Consider the following 14,056-nt stretch of genomic DNA (forward strand, 5'->3'; position numbering starts at 1 on the left):
CCACATGCCGCGGGGCGACCGAGCCCATGCACCACAACAGAGTAGCCCCCTGCTCGCCACAGCTAGAAACAGCCCATATCCAGCAATGAAGACCTAGCACAACCAAAGATAAATAAATAGAAGAATATATATATTTTTAAAAACCTCTTTAATTGAGATATGAGTGACATACAAAAAGCTGCCCAAATTTAATGTATAAAACTTGATGACCCTAACCACCTTCAGTTGGCTATTTCATTTGACTCTCACAACAGCTCTGTCATTATCCTTCCGTTTTTCAACTCAAGTGCAGAAAAATGAAAGTCATTAGTGTGTGAAGGCACTGGGAACTCAGTTGAGCCTCCAGACCTATGGTCCTAACCATTGTGCTGGGTTTCCTGGAAAGATACACTGTAACAGTGGCTCATGTTTTGCTAACTCCAGTGATTTTAATTCATCCAGCTCGAAAGCATATCCTCAAAGCACAGAGGATATTTTCCACTTCAATTTCTCAGGACTGTGAAAGAGGACCACAAATCCCGTTCAGCAGAAATCTGGGACCATTGCACAGAGCTTTTAACTTTCTGGAGAAGAAACAGGACAACATGTACCCTGTTTATTGAGAATGGATGACCTTGGGTTGCAGTGGATTCCTTCCTGTGGTGACCAGTAGCACACGTTTCATTTGCCTGCTCTGCAGATCTGTTGCCGCTCATAAAATTATTGCTTAATAGGCTTTTTAAAAATAAGTGAATTTGAAGGATACATAATATGCCATTGACCTTTCCTCCTGTTTTCTGGACATGACTCCCCTTCCCAGAAACCCCTTCTCATAACTGCTGCAGCACCTGCTCTCATGCTGTTTGTTTCCTTTGCCTGGACATTTCCTTCCCTTTGTCCTTCCCTTTGTGCGTATCAAGTCCCGACTCATGCTTCAGCCTCTCCTTTGTGAAGTCTGACCTGAGATGCTCAGACAGTCCCCTGGCTCCTTCCAGAGTTCCCACGGTTGGCTAATGTAGCACATGCTCTGCGACCAAGCGGACCTGGAGTCGGGTCCCAGCTCTGCTGATGTGAGCTAAATAACCCCTGGCAGATGACTTCACCTCTCTCTGATAAGAGGCTCCTTATCTGCAGCAGGAGGAGGTGGAGGCTCTCACGAACCCGGTAGGACCATTTAGGACTGTGTGTGCAAAGCACCTAGCATGTGCAGGGAAGCACACAGTGAGTGGAGCTCTTATTATGTGAACATCCTTCTTTTAATACCCAATATTTTATGATCCCACCACTTCGTGGGAAATAGATGGGGAAACAGTGGAAACAGTGTCAGACTTTATTTTTCTGGGCTCCAAAATCACTACAGATGGTGACTGCAGCCATGAAATTAAAAGACGCTTACTCCTTGGAAGGAAAGTTATGACCAACCTAGATAGCATATTCAAAAGCAGAGACATTACTTTGCCAACAAAGGTTCGTCTAGTCAAGGCTATGGTTTTCCTGTGGTCATGTATGGATGTGAGAGTTAAACTGTGAAGAAAGCTGAGCGCTGAAGAATTGATGCTTTTGAACTGTGGTGTTGGAGAAGACTCTTGAGAGTCCCTTGGACTGCAAGGAGATCCAACCAGTGCATTCTGAAGGAGATCAGCCCTGGGATTTCTTTGGAAGGAATGATGCTAAAGCTGAAACTCCAGTACTTTGGCCACCTCATGCTAAGAGTTGACTCATTGGAAAAGACTCTGATGCTGGGAGGGATTGGGGGCAGGAGGAGAAGGGGACGACAGAGGATGAGATGGCTGGATGGCATCGCTGACTCGATGGACGTGAGTCTGAGTGAACTCCGGGAGTTGGTGATGGACAGGGAGGCCTGGTGTGCTGCGATTCATGGGGTCGCAAAGAGTCGGACACGACTGAGTGACTGATCTGATCTGATTTTATGATAATTTGTTTTCATGTCTGGCTTTTCCACTAGACGGTAAGCAAGACAAGAGTCAAAGCTTTATTCTTGTTTGTTTGCTTTTTTAACTCTTTAAGTCATCTTTATTGAGGCATAATTTACATACAATAAAATGCATCCATTTAAAAATGTACAGTGCAGTAGTCCCATAAGTGTATACACCTATGCAGCCACGACCCCTTCGTGGTTTAGAACATTTTCACCCCCCAGAGATCCCCTTCACACCCTTTTACAGTCAATCTCCATCCAGCCCTGGCCCCAGACAGCCACTGATCTGCTTTGTGTCACTACAGCTTCGTTTTGCCCATTCTAGAATTTCATATGAATAGAAGCCTACAGCAGGTACTCTTTTGTGTCTGGTTTCCCTCAATTACCCATGCTGTAGCTCGTAACAGTCGTTCATTTCCTTTTTAATTACTGAGTATTAGTCCATCAGATAAATATACCTCAATATTTTTATCCATGCACATGTTGATGGACATTTGGGCTGTTGGAACTATGATTAATAAAGCTGCAATGAACATTTTTATACAGATCTGTCTGTGGACATAAGTTTTCATTTCTCTTGGATAACTGCAAGGGAAACTGCCAAACTGGTATCCCCAGTGGTTTGCGTTGCTTACATTCTCCCAAGCAATGTGTTTCAGAGTTACGCTGGTTCCGCACCCTCAGCAGGACCTGTTATGGTCAGTCTTAACGCTAGCCATTCTTGTGGGCGTGTTGCAGTATCTCACTGTGGTCTTAACATGCATCTCCCTGTTGACTGTGATGTTGAGCATCTTTCTGTGTATATTGGCCCTACGTATACTTCTTTATGACGAGTGTATTAAAACCCTCCCTTTTTTATTGGCCTATCATGTTACTGACTTGTGAAAGTTCTTTATATATTCTGGACACAAGTCCTGTCTCAGATATTTGCTTGGGAGATACTTTCTCCTAGTCTTTCCGGTTTTGATTTAGTCCAGTTTATCCATTTTGTTTTTATGGTTAGTGCTTTCTATTTTCTGTCATCAAGATTTCCCTTTCTCTGTTGAATCACCTTTGTCCTGTCTTTGGATCCCATCAATCTGTGTGTATGTCCTTTGGAACTGCCTCCTCCGCCGCCCACCCCTCCGCCCTGCCACACTGTCTTGAACTCTGATGGTGCCTCCTCACCCTAGTAAGACCGCCGTGGTCTGCATGTTCTGCCCCCTGCCCCCCCGCCGCAGGCAGGGAACTGTCTGAGGCAGATGCCCAGGAAGTCGTGAGGTCACCATCCTGTGTGCTGCCTGTCGTCAAGTGTCTGTTTCTTATATTTTGCTCAGTTTTCTAGTTGTTTGTGGCAGGAAGTCTTAATTCACTTTGGCATCCACAGTGCCTGGCACACAGACACTCCATAAATGTCTGTTGAGTGAGCGAGTCCTTGTTAGCACCTCCAGACACAGTCCATTAGAGTCTCTTGATTGGGAGAAGTTCTGGGGCCCCCAGAGGTCATCTGATTGGTCCCCTTCATCTTAGTAGTTCTTTTCCTGAGGACAGCCGTTAGTCCTTTCCGTCGCCAGTGCCAGCCCACCTGATTCCCACACATGCCTGTTAAATGGGGAGGTGGAGGTCCAGAGAAGGAACCGTCACGTGGTCAGGCAGTGTCTGGCTGGCAGAACTGGGCCTGCCAGGCCGAGGTCTTGGTCTTGTTCTAACTGGAAGGGCAGGCACTGTCTCTTTCTTCGCTGTCTCACTCCCAACACCTAATACAAGATTTGTATGTTGCGGGCTCCCAATATGTGCTTGTCAAATAAACAAGCAAGTGAATACATTAATAGTCTCCTTTAATGCTTAATTCAGCTGGCTTCTGCACGTAACATTAAGTGGATGTGTGTGTCTTCACCAAAGAATGGGATTGGCCCTTCCCACTTAGGCTCACAGGTCATAGTCATGGGTTACTTCTGTTTTCATTTTCTGTCCACCCTCTAGGCTTAGTCCCCACTAGGGGGCATGTGCATCCCTCAGAGAGGGTCTATAGTCCTTATGTACCAGGACTCATTTCCAGTTTAAGTCAGGGGCTCCCTCTCAAAGCCACCTGCTCGAAGCCCTCCCCCTCCTCCAGCTCCCCCTCCAGCCAGGCTGCTGGCTGTGTCCTCTCTCTCTGCCCTGGTTGAAGGGGACAGCAGATTGGCAGTGGCTTTGAGTGCTGGCCTGTCTGTCTGTCACCCCTGCTGGTGGCCACTGCCTCCTCCCTGAGAGGATGACAGATCCTGCAGAGCCCGCTCTCCTTTCCCCGGTCAGCTGGCAAGCAAGGACTAGCCATTTCAGAACCATGGGTTGAACCTTGAACCATGGGTCCCAGAAGAGAGAGCACACAGATAATCCTGGCAGAGCCCTCCCGGCCCACCTGCAGAGGCACCGCCCAGGCCAGGCCACGACTGGTTCCCTGGGCCTGGAGGCCGGGTCACCCTGGCTTTCCTCAAGACTCAGGCCCTTCCTGCCCTGCCAGCTCATGAGCTCCGGTATCACATTGCCCGAGCACAGGTCCTGGCTTTGCCACCAGCTGTGAGTGACCTTGAATGAGTTCTGTGAACCTCACTTTCCTTATTGGGTCAATGAGGTTAACAGCAGTTCCTGCCTCATAAATGAGACAGTGCTTATAAATAAAGCTCTTGGCACAGCGCCTGGCACAGAGTGTTTGAGACCTATTAGCCATTATTATTAATAGTAGTAGTATCATTATCATCATCAAAGTAAATCTCAGTATCAGCCACTTGGCTCTTCTTCTGTTGAGGCTCTATCTCAAGATCTTGAGCTTCTCTAGCAGTGGGGCGCCTGCAGAGGGGGCCCGGGAGCAGCGGGGCCAGCTGGGCCCCCTGCTGTTGTGTCAGCGTGGCTGCCTCAGATGGGGCCGTGTCCCGCCAGTCTAAGACTGGGCCTCTGCTCTCTGCCCCCGCCCAGGACCGTCTTGTCCGTAGACATACAGTCACACATTTGGGATGGGCCAGTACTCTCCCCGGTTGCTTCTGCACCCCAGGGTCATGCCAGACGCAGCTGCTGCGGCTGCCTCCCTTGCTCCCCCGCCCCACCCCCGCTGCCTCATAAGTTCTCTGGTCGTGTCCCAGTCTCCCAGGCTCCAGGAGAGACTGGCAGCGGCACTGAGCCTCAGCTGCAGAAGTCGCAGACGACAGCACCTCCTTGCCTCCTGCTGCTGCCCTCGGCTGCCCTGCAATTCCTAGCAGCCTTTTCCCTGTCACTCAGGCTTCCATGGCAGGGAGATTAGCATTCAGACAGAGGGTAGAAGAGCATCAGGGCAACTGCCGCCTGTCTTCTCTGGAGCTAAGAAGCGGAGCCTCTTGGGGGGCAGGTGTCCAGGCCAGGACCGTCCCTACCCCCTGGAGGTTGGGATGGGGTTCTAGGTACCCAGAAGCGACAGCAGCAGGCTCTTGTACCGTCTCACTGGGTGCTGGGTCTTACTTGGTGGCCCCCACCCAGCAGTGCCACCCTCTACTCTTTATTTCAGAGTTGCCAAGTGCCCGGTGGTCGTCTATGTGGAAAGACAGGCCAGGAGGGCTCTGGGAAAGAGGGGAGGGACTCTAGCTGTTAGATTTACCTAATGATTGTTCTATAATTGTTCAGTAACTGACAGTTTACAAACACAATCCCACTAGCTCACATATATTGAACACTTAGTAACGTGGTAAGCACGCTACTGCTGCTGCTAAGTCACTTCAGTCGTGTCCGACTCTGTGCGACCCCATAGACGGCAGCCCAGCAGGCTCCCCTGTCCCTGGAATTCTCCAGGCAAGAACACTGGAGTGGGTTGCCATTTCCTTCTCCACGCTACACATATTATCTAATTTAACATCAATCCTGTGAGACAGGAAACTAACACTATTACCTCCGTGCTATAGATGAGGAAACAGGCACAGAGACGTTCAATAACGTACCCAAGGCCACAGAAGTATGAAGTGGCAGTGGAGTCAAGATTTCAACCTGGTGCTCTGACCCTGGGCTCCTCGCTCTCAAATCCTTGATCATTATTTACTAACAGCCCACACCCTGGACCAGGAGGGACCCAGCTCTCTCTCTTGAGTCTCCCCTTAATCCCCTCCCTGTTGTTACAGCTGATCTACCAAGCCCCTGAACTTTTCTGCTCTCATATCCAAGCAGCAGCTCTTACCAAGGAAATGGGAGAGAGACGGACTCAGCTTCTTGGGAACACTGGGTCCACACACCCCCGCCCCCCCCCCCCACGGGCTTCAACCCAGCTGCTGGGACGGGAGATAGTGGGCCGAGGAAAGGGCGCCTCGGCCCCGGGCAGCCTCCTGAAGAGGAGTTCTCGGCCGAGGGTGGCAACTCTGCAATAGGAGCTGCCAACATGCAGACTGTGCAGAGCCCAGGGGTGGGAGAGCCCTGAGAATAAGAGGCGAGCGTGGGCTGGGCGTGTGGGGAAGGTGTAAACACAATCTGCTCCCACCAAAGCCAGCCTGCTCCCTGGGGGAGAGAGCCCCTCCCAGCCAGCCCACATGGCACCCCAGCTGCCAGGGCCTGGGCAGCCTCCAAGCCCGGCAGACACCTACCCCCACCTCCAGCAGCCCCTTCCTCTTGCTTTCCCTCCCTTCTTCCGGCTAATGGTCCCCAGGGGCGCCTTCACCTCCTGGGCAGGCTCTGAGAACAGGGCTGCAAAGGGGTGTCACTCTGTGGATGTGTGTCTGGGCGGTGAGCCAGCCCTGGTACAGCGAGCCGACCTTGCTCTGACAGTTCCTCAGCCCAGTGGAAGGAGACAGGCAGAGAGCGGCAGCCAGGATGAAGTGACAGGAATATGGCAAAGAGATTAGAGAATGAACGCAAAGGTAGGATCGGGGAGCACAGGCCAGGTCCTGGGAACAGTGCCCTCTGGCCCTCAGCCTGTGAGTCCTGCCACCAGGACGGTGATGCCTCTCAGAGAAAGACAGGCTGACGAGAGCTGAGACAGGTGGTCACGAACTTGCGGCCCATATCAGGCGGGCAGTGGGGCTCTGACTCAGCTCCAGCACGGAGCTCCTTCCCCTGGTGCGACCCTTACCCTGCCTCCACCCTGCCCTACTTTTTGAGGCTCCCACGGAACTGCCAGGCTCCCTGCAGCAGGCTGTGCCTCCTCCCTGTCCCTTGAGAGTGGGTTCCCCGAGTCTGCTGCATCTCAGCCTTCCCTGCTGTCTACAGAAGCTCCTCTTTCTTGAAAGTCAGGGAGCAGGGCTGGCCAGGCAGAGGCCTCGCTCCTGGTGGGAGGGTGAGCAGTTGGGGCTGGAGAGGGAGGAGAGATGCACGTGGGAGGAGGGGGGCTTGGGAAAATGAATGGCCGCAAGGCAGTGTGCAGCAGCTGCCTGCCGGGTCTGCGCCTGGATCTCAGGGAGCAGAAGCGGAAATCTGCTTTTATCTCCACTCGGGATCAGGCAGGATCGTAAAGAGAGAGAAACGGCAGAGCAGCTGGGGGCAAAGGAGGCCACCGCCGCCGCTACTGAGCAGTCAGCAGACTGACAAAAACAAGTGTCACGCTTCTCCCTTCCCACATGCTACTGCCCAGTTGGAACACAGGCTCACATGCATGCGCGCGCGCGCACAGAACAAGCTGTGGGTTGCTTCCATCCAGCTGCAGGCAGACACCTCATAGACCCAGCTGGCCCTTCCTAGTGATCGGTTCAGCAGAGCCGCCAGCAGGGTGAGCTCTGGGGAGCTCTGGGGAGCTCTGGGGACCGGGCAGCGGCAAATGTCACAGGACGTGAGTGCCACTGCCGCCAAGTGACACCATACAGCTCTGGACAAGCTGAGCTGCCAGCGATGGGTGGCCAGGCCAGCGAAACCGCTTCTTCCCCTGAGCAGCTACAGGTTCCAGGTGGTTTCAGGAGGCTTGCACCCCTCCTCCTTATGAGCCTGGGGTCCCCCACTTTCTGGCTGAGTGACGCTGGGTAAGTCAGCGAACCTCTCTGCGAGTTTCCTCTGTTTCTGAACCGTGGATGATCGCGTGACCAGCCTGCATGGGTTATTGTGAGGGTTCAGCAGAGGACGACAGGCAGCCCCTCCTCGGCAAACGTGAGGCATGGCTGTCCCTCACTTCTGGAGTCCCCTCACTCCTTACTGTTCCCTCCTGTCACCCCCTAGGTGGCAAGAGTTGCCCCAGAGTTAACAGGGCTGGGGCACCCCACTGAGTCCCTCTCTCTGGGTCGCCTCCGAGGAAGGGAGCCTGTCCCAGAGCTCAAGACCTCCAGCCCTCCCACCTGCTTGACCAGGCCCACTTCTCCAGGAGCCCCACGCTAGGGCCTAGGGTGGTGCAGACCAGTGGTCCGGGCCAAAAGGGGAGTCTACCTTCTCGACAACTGCTTTCCCTGGTTCCCGTCCTGCAGCTGCTGCTTCCAGCACATCGTCCTTCCGGGGTGGGGGGCACGCTGGGACTTGAGCTGAAAGAGAAAAACCAGCTGATGGGCTGGCTCTTCCATCCCAGAGCGGGGGCTTGCATTACAGAGTGGGCATCCCAGAGTGCCACCTCCCTAAGAAGTCCTCTAGACAGCCCTCAGGCCCCCAGCAGGACCACCACCTCATCCCCAGGCCTAGAAAATGCTGTTGAGATGACCCCTCATTCTCTTAAAACTAACCCTTACGTTGTGACCTGGAACACAACAGGCTCCGGGAAGGAGGCACCGGAAGGAGTCCACCCTCCTACGCTCAACCTCCGACGTGACCACAGCCTGACATGCTCCCATGCGGCCAGGCTTTGTGGACTCTGTGTCCTTCCCGCCTTGTCCCCAGCCCTGCCCTCTGCCCTCGAGGCTGCAGACCCTGCCCTACCTGCCGTGGCCAGCTGATCCCAGGCCCTGGGGCTGAGCTCCGCCTCAAGAGACCAGGGCTTACTTCAGAGGCTCTTTCTCCCTAAACAGGAAAGAATATGGAGTCAGAGGACTGGGGGGGATGACCCGCCCCTGTTTCCAGTCTTTTTCTCCCAGCCCTGCACCTAGAGATTCACCCTACAATAGAGGAACAGGAGCCCCCCGCTCCCAGAAGCTAGTTGGAATTAACAACAGTGGAATTGGAGAGCAGAAATTTCCCATCTACCACCGCCCCCCGCCCCACTCCCCACTTCCAGGCGAGCCTTCCGTGGACCCGCTGTCTGCGAGAGGGGTAGATGGGAGGCCAGTTTCTCCAGTTAGCTGAGTCCCGAGGAGTTAACAGTCCTGGCAAGGCCACAGCAGACCAGGCCCGGCCAGATGGTCCCAGATTTGGCCTTTTCTCTCCTGACAGGAGCTCCAGGGGCATTTCATGTGGAGGAGATGGACTCTGAAGTCAGAGACCTGCCAGTCCCACGTCAACCACAAACTGGGCGGACAACCTCTAGCAAGTCCTTTCCATCTCCCTCTCCCTCCGTTTCCTGCAACACTGACAAAAGCCAGAAATACTTGAAGGGCCGGACCTCTGGGGCCAGGGACTCTTTTGAGTGAGTTAATGTATGAGAGCCCCCCAGGGAAGAATAAAGCAGTGATGTCATAACAGCAAGAGAGAACCTGGTGTTAATTGAGCAGTTACTCTGTGCCAGTGCATTATAATGGTTATCTCACTCAAACTTCACAGAGACCTTGCAACCTCTCTGTTATTAATCTCAGTTTACATATAAATAAAAGATTACATAATTCGCTCACAGGCTCTCAGTAAGAGGGGAGGTGGGATTTAAACTCAGGCTGCCCCACTCCAGGCTTCCCTGGTGGCTCAGTGGTAAAGAATCCACCTGCCAATGAAGGAAACATGGGTTTGATCCCTGGGTCGGGAAGATCCCGCAGAGGAAACGGCAACCCACTCATTGCCCAAGAAAGCCCATGGGCAGAAGAGCCTGGTGAGCTACAGTCCATGGGGCTGCCCAGTGTCGGACACAACAGCCACTGAGCATGCATGCCTGCCCCACGCTAGACCCAAACCCCACAGTGAGGACCAGGGCACTTTCCTGGAGGACCAGTGGTTAAGACACTGCCTTCCAGTGCAGGAGGTACAGGCTGGATCCCCAGTCGGGGAACTAAGAGGAAGGGCATCACAGAAATGACTCCGCTTCCTGCACAGGCCCTGGGCTTCCTGGGGACCAGGGGAGGTCAGAGAGATGGAGTTGGGGGTGGGCGGGGAGCCGGGGAACATGGTTCTGACATTCCAGACCTAGGGGAATCCAAAGACTGAGAAGTAAGACCCATGTTCTATTGCCCATCTCGAGCTATCAAGGGGTCACAGCGCAGGCACGTTCCCCACACCCTGGACGAGGCATGGGGCGTCCAGACAAGCGTGCGAGTGCATGCTGTCTGTCTCAGCCATCGGAGCCTGTGGGGAGACAGCCTCTTCCCAGGGTCCCCCGAAGCCCAAGGCCATCACACTCTGTCTTTCACGGGGAGTAAGAGGAGCAGTGCTAGGGGCTCAGAAGAAGCTGTTACAGGAGAGAACGTCCCTCTTCAGCTAGGCCCCCACACCAGGTGGGCCCGCAGGCACAGACCAACATCTCCCACAGTGTGTCCCTAACAAATATTGGTCGATTTTTCAGTGTTTATTGTTGGGCATAGAGCCCCTCTCATCAAAGGACACTAGTCACCCGGGGAAGGGAAAGTCCAGACGTTACCCCCCCGCCCAAACTTCACCCCTTCTAAAGGCCGCATGGCTTCAGAAGAGGAAAGAGTTAATTTTCTGGCCACTGGAGACAGCGTCCTGCCCGCAGGGGCTGCCCAGCCAATGGCACTCGGTGGCGGTGACGTCATGCGCCTCCCGCGCCTTCTATTGGGGACCAGACAGCGAATCCTGCTGGAGGTTCGGGCAGTGGAGCTGCCGAGGCTGGGCGGGGCCGCGGGAGAAGAAGGGGGAGGGGAAGGCAGGCCGAGCATCACAGAGCTGCTGATGCCTCCTCCCTCTCTCCTCTCCCGCTGCACTTCCCAACGGCGGGGCCCTGGGGACCACCCCACTCTCGGACACGCAAGACAGAACAGTTTGGGTCCACAGGGGAAGGCTGGGACTCCCATACCCAGCTGGAGAAAACAGACATTCAGCCTACCCAGTAGGCACACAGGGAACAGGCGAGCTGGGGTGAGGGGCCAGCCTGGAGCACACACACGTACACACACACACACACACACACACACACGTACACACACACACACACACACACACACACACACACACACACACACGTACACTCCAGGGCCTGGGCAGGGAGTAGGGACAGTGGCAGCCTCCTTCGTGACGCCCTCCCTGCTCCACCCGAGGCTCTTCTGCCTTACCTGCCTGACGACTGGAGGTCTGTTTCCAAGCTGCTGCCCGAAACTGCCCCATCGACTCCATTGGGCTCTCTGCGGGAGGGAAAAGAGGTCGGCAGAGCTGTGGGTAACACCCAGATCCCAGAGCTCAGACCCCAGACCCCTCTCCTGCTTCTCTGGAAGACCTAAGCCATATTGGGTTCTGGGGACCGGAGGCCGCAGCCAGCACCTTCGAAGAACTCGGAGTGCCCCCTACTCCAAGGGGAATCCTCTTAGGGCTCCCCGGCAAGCCCCTCCCAGCCTCCCTGTGAGTCCAGGCAGCCCCTGCCCGCCTTCAGCCCAATCATTTTCCCCCATCCCAGCCCGGGCCCAGTGATTTTCTCACGGTTGGACCCGGTTGGCAAATCGGCGGCGCCAGAGCATGGCCAAGGTGCTGAGCAGGAAGAGGGTGGTGCACATGTCTCAGCTGCCCCATCCCCTCCAGACCGAGTCTGCAGGAGAAGGCCAAGATGGCCCCCACCAGCTCTCCCGAGCCCCTGCCCTCCGTCCTGAAGTTCCTGCTGGCGATGGATTAGGAGGCTTAAGCTGATTAGTGGGGTCAGCAGACCCGACCTTGTGAAGCCTGATTAACCTCACTGGGCCCAGGTTGTCCCCCCAGTGGCTGGGTAAATTGCCCTCTGTCTGTTGTGGATGTAGATATGACTAAGCGCTGGGCCTGGCCCTCTAGGGGCTTAGAGTCTAAAACAAACTCCCTGGCAAGTTAAACAAATGGCCACCACCCACCGCGAAGAGACTCAGGCGATTAAAGACGCCTACAGAAGTCTCTGGGAATTACAAGCATCAGGAGACACTTCAGAGAGAAGTTGGGCTCTCTCATCTTGGCTGAATTTGCAGGGGCTCAGGGAAGAGTGGGCCCCCAGACAGAAGACTCTGCCAGGGCTGCAGGCGTGAAAACTCAAGGCATGTTCCAGCAACTGAAATTCGAGTATTGGTGGAGCCGTGATGTCACAGGGGAGATGTCAGGAGGGGAGGAAGAATATAGATGATGAAGCCAGAAAGACAAGGGAGGCCAGGGAGTGAAGGGCTGGCTAAATGGTTCACTGCTAACCTCTGGACAGTCCTCACCCAACGCTTCCGATTACATACCCTCTTCAGTTAGAAGCAGAATTTAAGTGTGCACTCATGAAAGAAACATATAGGTACACTCATAAAGGAATTATATGCATCCACTCATGAATTATACACCATATTACTGTGCAAATGCAGTCCTGCCACCAGAGACATGCATAAAGCTTGTAAAGATTGAGATGAAAGTAAATTTCTCCTACTTTCTGTCCACATCCCAGGGGAACCTCTTGGGCCGCCGTTTGGAAGGCCACTGCACTGGCCATGGGAAGCTCTCGGAGGAATTTCTGAGGTGGCCCAGCACAGCGTGCTCTGCCTTGGTCCAGGCAGCATGCGCAGCACAGATCAAAAGCGAGGACACAGGTCTGGAGTGGCCTAAGCGACGAGCCCACCCATTCTCCTCTATCCCTCTCCAAGACCCCCAGAGGAGGGCACTGGCGTTGCCCTCCCTCAGCTGAGACCTGATGGCAAGAGACCTCCTGCCAGGGTTCCAGCGAGGTACCTGGACCCTGAACTCCATCGAGGCCCAGACCTGGGGCTGTGCCAGGGCACTCTACTTGGAAACATGATTTTTTAAAGAAGCACATCGACCAAAGCTGAAGAGCCAAGCTACACCTCTTGCAAAACTTGAGCAGTAGACACAGAGTTGGAAAAGCAGGGTCACCAGGAAGCCTTAGGGAGAAGTGGACACACCCGACAAGTGCCCTCGCAGCTTTCAGATGCTTGCAGCCTCTGGCTTCAACTGGGAGTCAGAGGTGGGACCCCCACCGTAAGGGTGGCTCTCAGAGGTACCGTCCCTACTCTGGTCCAATCGCGCCTCCCTGAGAAGCCCACCAGGACTTGTCTTCTCCACCCACAGAACCCCTCCCTAACCCAGGCCCTGGCAGCTGAGATGGCTCCGATGTCCTGGCCCTCCCCAGGACTTCTTGACATCCTGCCATCCCCACCGCAGGGCCCTTTTGCCCAGTTGGCTGCCTCTCCTTCAAACTATGTTCCTCCAGGGCCAGCATTAGGGGAGTCCCAGGTTTTGGCCTGCCTGTGTCATTGGTAAGTCACCCAGGGCCTCCAGGGCCTTCTTTCTGAGGCCACGTGCGTGCACCGAGGGGGAGGGGTGCTGGCGGGAAGCAAAGAGGGGCTCAGACCTCTTGGCCGCTCAAGTTCGACGGCCGCCCTCCTGTCCCCGCACCGGGGTTTTCCTGTAAGGTGTTGGAGCAGGGAGATGACTCCAGTCCCAAACCCTTCGGAGTCTGGGGTCCGGAGCGCTGGGGGTGGCGCCAGGGCCCCGTGGCTGGCTCGGGGAAGGCGGGAGTCGAGCCGGAGCTCAGCTCCCACCGCGGCGCTGCCGGAGGGGCTCGCCTCCGCCCCGTCGGGCTCGCGGCCACGCCGCAAATGCCCGGGAGTGTTTGACTCAGAGTCAGTTCCCTTTGGCGGGAAGGGTGCACACACGCCCCCAGACCCGCACCAGCGCGGCGCACTCCTGTGCGGCCCGCGCAGCCCCGCGCCCGGTGACTGCCAGCCCCCTCCTCCCGGGACCCCCAGTACCTCCGCCACACCTACGCCCCTGCCCCGCCCGGCCATCAAACTCCGGTCTGGAGGGCGGGCAGGCGCCACCCGCGTCGCCCCCACCCCGCCCATCCTTCACCTTGCCGGAATTGGCTCACGGACACGGGTTTGGGGGTTTGGAGCGGATTTATTTTTTTTCACATTTTTTCCAGCAGACCACATCCCCGCCCCCCGCTCGCGGTCCCCCGCCCCCTGCACATATACCCTACACACGCGCACACACACA

At 55.1% G+C, this 14,056-nt stretch overlaps 1 long non-coding RNA gene across 1 annotated transcript; it reads left to right on the forward strand.

The window, feature by feature from the left end:
* Positions 1–6,650: 6,650 nt before the first annotated feature.
* On the forward strand, positions 6,651–9,414 carry LOC100848027 (uncharacterized). The gene is made up of 2 exons (XR_001494393.3): positions 6,651–6,747; positions 9,167–9,414. It is a non-coding gene; the product is annotated as an uncharacterized lncRNA (long non-coding RNA).
* The last annotated feature ends 4,642 nt before the right edge of the window (positions 9,415–14,056 follow it).

This window comes from Bos taurus, chromosome 19, assembly GCF_002263795.3.
Source record: "Bos taurus isolate L1 Dominette 01449 registration number 42190680 breed Hereford chromosome 19, ARS-UCD2.0, whole genome shotgun sequence".
Lineage (NCBI taxonomy): Eukaryota > Metazoa > Chordata > Mammalia > Artiodactyla > Bovidae > Bos > Bos taurus.